The sequence below is a fragment of the Saccopteryx bilineata genome, chromosome 1, assembly GCF_036850765.1.
Source record: "Saccopteryx bilineata isolate mSacBil1 chromosome 1, mSacBil1_pri_phased_curated, whole genome shotgun sequence".
Taxonomy (NCBI): Eukaryota; Metazoa; Chordata; class Mammalia; order Chiroptera; family Emballonuridae; genus Saccopteryx; species Saccopteryx bilineata.
The window spans coordinates 17,773,877-17,781,158 of record NC_089490.1 but is presented as its reverse complement, the minus strand read 5'-3'; the positions used below and the strand labels follow the sequence as shown (position 1 = coordinate 17,781,158).

At 48.3% G+C, this 7,282-nt stretch overlaps 1 long non-coding RNA gene across 1 annotated transcript; it reads right to left on the bottom strand.

The window, feature by feature from the left end:
• Positions 1-453: 453 nt before the first annotated feature.
• Positions 454-6,990, bottom strand: LOC136320267 (uncharacterized). Its single transcript, XR_010728286.1, has 3 exons — positions 6,913-6,990; positions 6,081-6,182; positions 454-531 (listed from the first exon to the last, which is right to left on the bottom strand). It is a non-coding gene; the product is annotated as an uncharacterized lncRNA (long non-coding RNA).
• Positions 6,991-7,282: the final 292 nt, after the last annotated feature.

Genomic DNA, 7,282 nt, shown 5'->3' with positions numbered 1-7,282 from the left:
AAGGCAGATGGGGTGGGAACCTGGCCCACAACCTACGGAGCGCAGCCTCCGGGGGCACAGAGAAGGATATGGAGGGGCCTGAGCTAGGAGACTGGCCCAGGAGATAGAGAAATGGGAGGGTTTGACAGCGATTTAGTAAGTCCATCCACGTTGGAGGCTCGGGATCAGTGGAGGGACAGGCATGGGAGCCCTGCATCCGTGCACCGTGAAGAAGAGACCTCCTTCACCCCCAACGTGGACATGGGGACAGCCCAGCACCTCCTCACTGCTGCCCAGGGGAACAATGGCTAAAGCAACAGGTCAGAATCAGCACGCCCAAGGCCACGCTCACCAGTGGGCAGGGTCACTGTGTCGGGGCCCTTCCATGGCATGGTGTTCCCTCCCTCTTTCTTACATCCAGTAGCCTCCTCCGGCGGGCCAGCCCCATCCATGCGTGGAACGGGTCCGCGGAGCCAGGGCCTCTCCTTCGATCAGGTGTTCCACCCTGTGGTCCTGGGCGTGTGTATCTGCTCTGTAGGCCCCGCGTCTCCTCTAGGAATGGAAGGGTTGGAGGAGGAGGAATCTTAGGAAATCTGATTGGGGCTCAGATCCCAAGCCACATTCTCCAATCCTCCACTTCCAGCAATAAAGCTCATAGTCTGAGCTCGGCTGGCTTGTCCCAGTTGTTAACCTCACAGCTGGTTCTGAGGATTTAAAAAGTGGGTGCCATCCATGAAGCCCACAGTGTTCACTGTCGGTTGTCCACACACGTTGTTGTGAAACCTGTCACGTGCGTGTCTGATCAGCCCTGCCAGAAGGTCACCTTTCAACCAGCAGACGTCCACTAGTGTCCTGCACAGCGGGGAGGACTCTTAGATAGTACTCAGCCAGGAAGTCATCTTTTTGACCAAAAAGGCAAACCACGGTATTAGAGACACCATCACTGGTGGCTGTCATTCACTTCCCAGAGTTTATTGAAGAGAAAGTAAGTTGTATCCCAAACCACAGAGGTTTTTGATAGCAAATTATGGATAATCTAGAACTATGAACACGCAGCTGATGAAAGCTCTGAGCCATTGTATAGTGCATACGCACGGGTGTGTGTAAACAACCACTTTGTCCGTGCGCAGTTCACCCTGTGCCCATCTCCCGCACTGCAGCAGAGGGGACCTCGCAGAGACCTGGGCGGGGTGTGGAACAGCGCAGGCCCAGGGTGGGATCGGCCCAGAAGGCAGAGCAGGCCGGGAAAGCCGAGGACCTGGACGGCATTCCTCAGCGCCCTAGCACAGAGGATTGGCAACACCGGGTTCACGCCGTGCACCTGCAGCTTGCATGAATAGGTTTGTAAACGAAGCTTTAATATGACAGCCCCACCAGTCGCTTTAAATTCATTCGTGCCTACTTGTGCCAGAAATGACTGCGTGACTCTGCAGCTCATGAAGTATTGGCCATTTGTAAAACCATTCTCTTGTCTTTATATGAAATCTAAAGTTCAAGAACCCCTCTGAGTATTATAGACAATTAAAGGTGTTTGGCTATCATATTTAAACACAAAAACCATCTAACCGAAGATAATGCGTATTCTATCCAAGAGCCTCACATTTGAATATGCTGGCGGAGCTGAGCTACAACCTCCCTCCAGGGTGTCCACCTGAAAACTCAAAAACATTTATTTGCAAAGACACGTGCACCCCTATGTTTGTTGCAGCATTATTCCCAGTGGCCAAGACATGGAGACAGCCAGAGTGCCCTGTGATAAAGGATGGGATAAAGAAGCTGTGGTCCATCTATACTGGAGAATACTACTCAGCCAAAAGAAGAGATGACATACTGCCATTTGTGACGACGTGGATGGACCTTGAGTATATTACGCTAAGCAAAGTAGTCAGAAAAAGCTAAGATCCAGGTGATTTAACTCATATGTGGGGTATGAAACAGAAACCCGTAGACACAGACAGCAGGATGGGTGCGGTGGCTGCCAGAGGGAAGGGGCCAGTGTTAGTAATGGGTCAAGGGCACCGAACATATGGTGATGGATGACTTGACTGGATGGTGGGCACAAAATACAATACACAGATCATGTATCATAGAAATGTGCCCTTGAAACCTATACGATCCTGTTAACCAATGCCACCCCAATAAAGTTAATTAAAAATGAATAAAGTAAGTCTCTTGTAGACAGCAATCAATCAATCAATCAATAAATAAATAAATAAATAATAATCAATCATGGGTGGTTAGTTACAAGAAGCAGGTAATCCCAGAGTCTTTGTCTCAGCATTTGTTTGTGGGCAAACCCAAACAAAGATCTGAGTGCAGCCTGACCAGACGGTGGCTCAGTGGACAAAGTGTCAGCCTGGGACGCTGAGAACCCAGGTTTGAAACTCAGAGGTCACTGGCTTGAGCACAGGCTTGTCCTGCTCGAGTGTGGGATTATAGACATGACCCCATGGTGACTGGCTTGAGCCCAAGGTCCTGGCTTGAGCAAGGGGTCACTCGGTCTGCTGTAGTCCCCCAGTCGAGGCACATATGAGAAAGCAATCAATGAACAACTAAGGTGCTGCAACAAAGACTTAGTGCTTCTCATCTCTTTCCCTTCCTGTCTGTCTGTCTCTCTCTCTCCCACTTAAAAAAAAAAAAAAAAAAAAAAAAGCCTGACCAGGCGGTGGCGCAGTGGATAGAGTGTTGGACTAGGATGCAGAGGACCCAGGTTCGAGACCCTGAGGTCGCCAGCTTGAGCGCGGGCTCATCTGGTTTGAGCAAGAGCCCACCAACTTGAACCCAAGGTCGCTGGCTCCAGCAAGGGGTTACTCAGTCTGCTGAAGGCCCGCGGTCAAGGCACATATGAGAAAGCAATCAATGAACAACTAAGGTGTTGCAACGCGCAATGAAAAACTAATGATTGATGCTTCTCATCTCTCTCCGTTCCTGTCTGTCTGTCCCTGTCTATCCCTCTCTCTGACTCACTCTCTGTCTCTGTAAAAAATAAATAAATAAAATTAAAAAAAAAATTTTTAAAAAAAGGATCTGAGTGCATTTTTGATGTGATTGCAGGAAACACTGGTTGGGGCCTGGGGAAGCGAGACAGGAACCGATCAAGGGTGCGCTACGGGCAACTGTGAGCCTTGGAGCTTGATCCCACTGAGGAATTCTGGGGCCTGTTGCGGGAAACATGCCTGAGAGTTTCCTCACTCAGGAGGCCAGCGAGCTGCACAAAGTCCCGTCAGTCACCGGCTAAGGACTGTGTTGTGTGTATTCTGCATTTGAGGACAGAACAAGAAGTCATCCGGCCGGAGACCAGGTGCCAGGAGGTGGAGTCAGGCCAGCGTGCACAGAAATGGGAGGGCTGCAGGAGTCCGGGCAGGGCACCAACCACACATCACTGGTCCTCTACACCATCACTGTCGGGCCCTGATGGCAGGAGTGCCCTGGGTGACAGGGGAGGGCACTGTGACTGATGATACTGCGTCAGACAAGCTGGAAAGGAAAGCTTGTTGAGTACCCAGATATGAACAGTCCATCATCGTGATGACGGTGACATCGGGTCATGGAGTTTAACCACAGGACGTCACTAAGCATTTCACTTATGTCCACAATAGTGTGAACCAGGCGGCTTGGGCTCAGACACTCTGGCCTATGTATGTCTAAACAGTTCAAATCTGGGACTGCTTTTATAGGGATATCACGTGGTCGGTGGGATTTTCCACTCTCCGCCTGTTTTTTTCTCAGCCTCATTTTTCACAAGTAAACCTCAATCTACAGTCATTGTAAGAGATAACCTCCTATCCCAGTACTCTTCACCCTCCCCCAGTCTCCCACAGTGAGAACCAATGAAGAGGAGCTGTTTCTTCCCCGTTACCTAACCCAGGACTGAACAGCAAGAATGACCCCAACAGGGTTCCTGACGAAGTGTGGTTCTCAGACACCCTGCACAGAGGACTGGGGGGGACTTGTTTAAAAAAGCAGCTTCCTGGGCCCCACCAAACACCCCTTGAATCTGAACCCCTGAGCCTGAGAGAGAGCAGGAGCCACCTGGGTGATTGTTGATTGCAATGCACGACCTGGACGTGCGGTCCTCAGATCTCGCTACACCATGGACTCACCGAAGGAGCACGTATGGGTGGTGAGCACACAATGCAGTGTACACACGGTGTGTGGTAGAATCGTGCACCTGAAACTTGTATACTTCTGTTAACCAGTGTCACCCCAATAACTTCAATTAAAAAGTGTTTTTGAAAGAGCATTTAACCACGACCCCCCCCCCCCCGTCTCTCGCACTCCCAATGCAGAATTCCGAGACCAATTCCATCCGCTCCAGGAGTGACATCTGGTCGCCGAGATGATCTAAAACTCCCCAGGGGAGTCCGTCCAGGGTGCAGCCAAGTGTGAGAACAGTGACCTGACCTTCCGCTGATAGAGATGAAACCGTCTGAATGGTGGACTCTGAGGCTGAGGGGTCTCTAATCTTTAAACAATTTTTGAAAACAAGCCTTATTGGCTTTAGAAGGTTTATCCAAAACTCTATTTAGAGATAAGGACACTGAATCCTATAACATAAAAATTCAGTTACTAAATAGCTGATTAAATGTAAATTTCTTTTTCTTCATTCAACACAACATTCCTGAATACTCAGTGCCAATAAGCTAATCAATGCTTAATATATTATCTCTGGTGAGGAATTAGATAAGTGTGACTTAAATGTACCATCATCCCTATTGGCTGACTTGGAGTTTTTATATGAACTTAAGCTATACTTATTTTTCTTTAATTTTTAAAAACATTTCAATATTTCAATGGCCTGTCCAGTCCTTTTATAAACAATAAAAGCAAAATTGCGAGGGAGAGGCAAAAATGTAAAATAAATCTCAGAACAAGAATTAAGAAGTCCTCCAAATGAAAGACTCCCTCCCTCCCACTGATTTCAGAGAGAGAAAGAGAGAAACAGAGATGTGTTGTTCCACTTACCAATGCATTCATTGGTTGATTCTACTACGTGCCCTGACTGGGAATCAAACCTGCAACCTTGGCACATTGAAATGATGCTCTAACCAACGGAGCTACCTGGCCAGGGCTTAAAATCACAAAGGATTTTATTTTATTATTTTATTTATCTATTCATTTTAGAGAGGAGAGGGAGAGAGAGAGAGAGGAGAGAAAGAAAGAGAGAAGGGGGGGAGGAGCTGGAAGCATCAACTCCCATATGTGCCTTGACCAGGCAAGCCCAGGGTTTCGAACCGGCGACCTCAGTATTTCCAGGTCGACACTTTATCCACTGTGCCACCACAGGTCAGGCCCACAAAGGATTTTAAAAAGTAAAAGAATCAGATACGCCCTGGCCGGTTGGCTCAGCGGTAGAGCGTCGGCCTAGCGTGCGGAGGACCCGGGTTCGATTCCCGGCCAGGGCACACGGGAGAAGCGCCCATTTGCTTCTCCACCCCTCCGCTGCGCTTTCCTCTCTGTCTCTCTCTTCCCCTCCCGCAGCCAAGGCTCCATTGGAGCAAAGATGGCCCGAGCGCTGGGGATGGCTCTGTGGCCTCTGCCTCAGGCGCTAGAGTGGCTCTGGTCGCAACATGGCGACGCCCAGGATGGGCAGAGCATCACCCCCTGGTGGGCAGAGCGTCACCCCTGGTGGGTGTGCCGGGTGGATCCCGGTCGGGCGCATGCGGGAGTCTGTCTGACTGTCTCTCCCTGTTTCCAGCTTCAGAAAAATGAAAAAAAAAAAAGAATCAGATACAAAACTTTCCCTATACACAAATTGTACAAGATTGAAGTATTTTTGACTCATCTCAACATTTGCAAGTAAATGAAAACATTACCAACTGTAATAGACACATTTGGGGACTTGTGAGTGTATATGTATTACCATCGCTTTGTATGTTTTTCCCCATGTGAAAATAAAAAAGTAACTCTAGTTTATTGATTCATTTTATTTTTTGAGATTGTGCCATAGAGCACCGCAGGGCAAGTCTCAAGCACTGTTATATTATTTGCTTCCATGATATTTTGCTTTGCAGAAAATTGCTAAAAGTGAAACAAGTTATGCTATTTCCCTTCAACTTCAGTGCACCCCACCTTATCTTCAGATAACCAGTGTACCCCACCTTAGCTTGAGATGAAGACAGTCCTACTCCCAGGGAAGGATGAGACCAACTCCTCCCCTACAGCCAGGACGCATTTGTTCTCCGAACGTGCGATGTGGCCACCTGAGAACCCCAGCGAAATCAGTTACGTACAATCAAATGTACCAAGGAACCATAACTGGGTTTTGTTGGTAATAGAGCCTTCAACTTAAGGCCTTAAAAAATCAGTATGAAGGGGGGAAAAATAAAACCACTTTTTAAAGGAAAATTATAGGTTTCCTACAGGGCTGCTTGCTAAATTGCAAAAGTAATTCAATTGTGCTGTAACCAAAGTAGGTTTAGTCTGATTTTTCCTGGTGCCAAGAATCATTGTGTAGTGTGTGTGTGTGTGTGTGTGTGTGTGTGTGTGTGTGTGTGTGACAGAGACAGAGAAAGGGACAGATAGGGACAGACAGGAAGGGAGAGAGATGAGAAGCATCAATTCTTTGTTGTGGCACCTTAGTTGTTCATTGATTGCTTTCTCATATGTGCCTTGATGGGGAGGGGGGGCTACAGCAGACCGAGTGACCCCTTACTCAAGCCAGCGACCTTGGGCTCAAGTTGGTGAGCCTTGCTCAAACCAGATGAGCCCGTGCTCAAGCAGGTGACCTCGGGGTTTCAAACCTGGGTCCTCTGTGTCCCAGTCTGATGCTCTATCCACTGTGCCACCATCTGGTCAGGCCCAAGAATCATTTGTGTCATGTGTTACACGTTCTCAGTTTCTTCTTTATGCTTTCAAACTCTCTGTGAAAATCATTAAGTATTCAAGGTCTGTGCTCTTTCTATACCTTAGGTTTGACCCAAGGAAGCTCACCTGGGCCATTGCTTAAAGCAATCCCTAAGCAGACGGTGCAAAGCATTGAGGATGTGTTCAGTTCTGCCTGAAGTGTCTCCTTTCTGAAAACACTTCCCATCTCTGGCTCCCCCTCTTCCATGCCACGCTGACCTGTGGGACATCTGCCTGGAATCTGGAGCAGCCTGTTTGGGAGACTCAGGGCAGGGGACGCTCCTGGCGAGAGTCAAAGGTGGCTCTAATTCTCTGTCACTTTATTCTATGGTTTCATGTCTGGTAAGTAAAAAATAAATACAGTACTTGATCTTTGTCTCGGGCTCCTGGCACAGGACTTCTACAGCCTTTGGAAACTCACTATCGCTTGTATGCTAATGAGATGACTTCTGGTTGG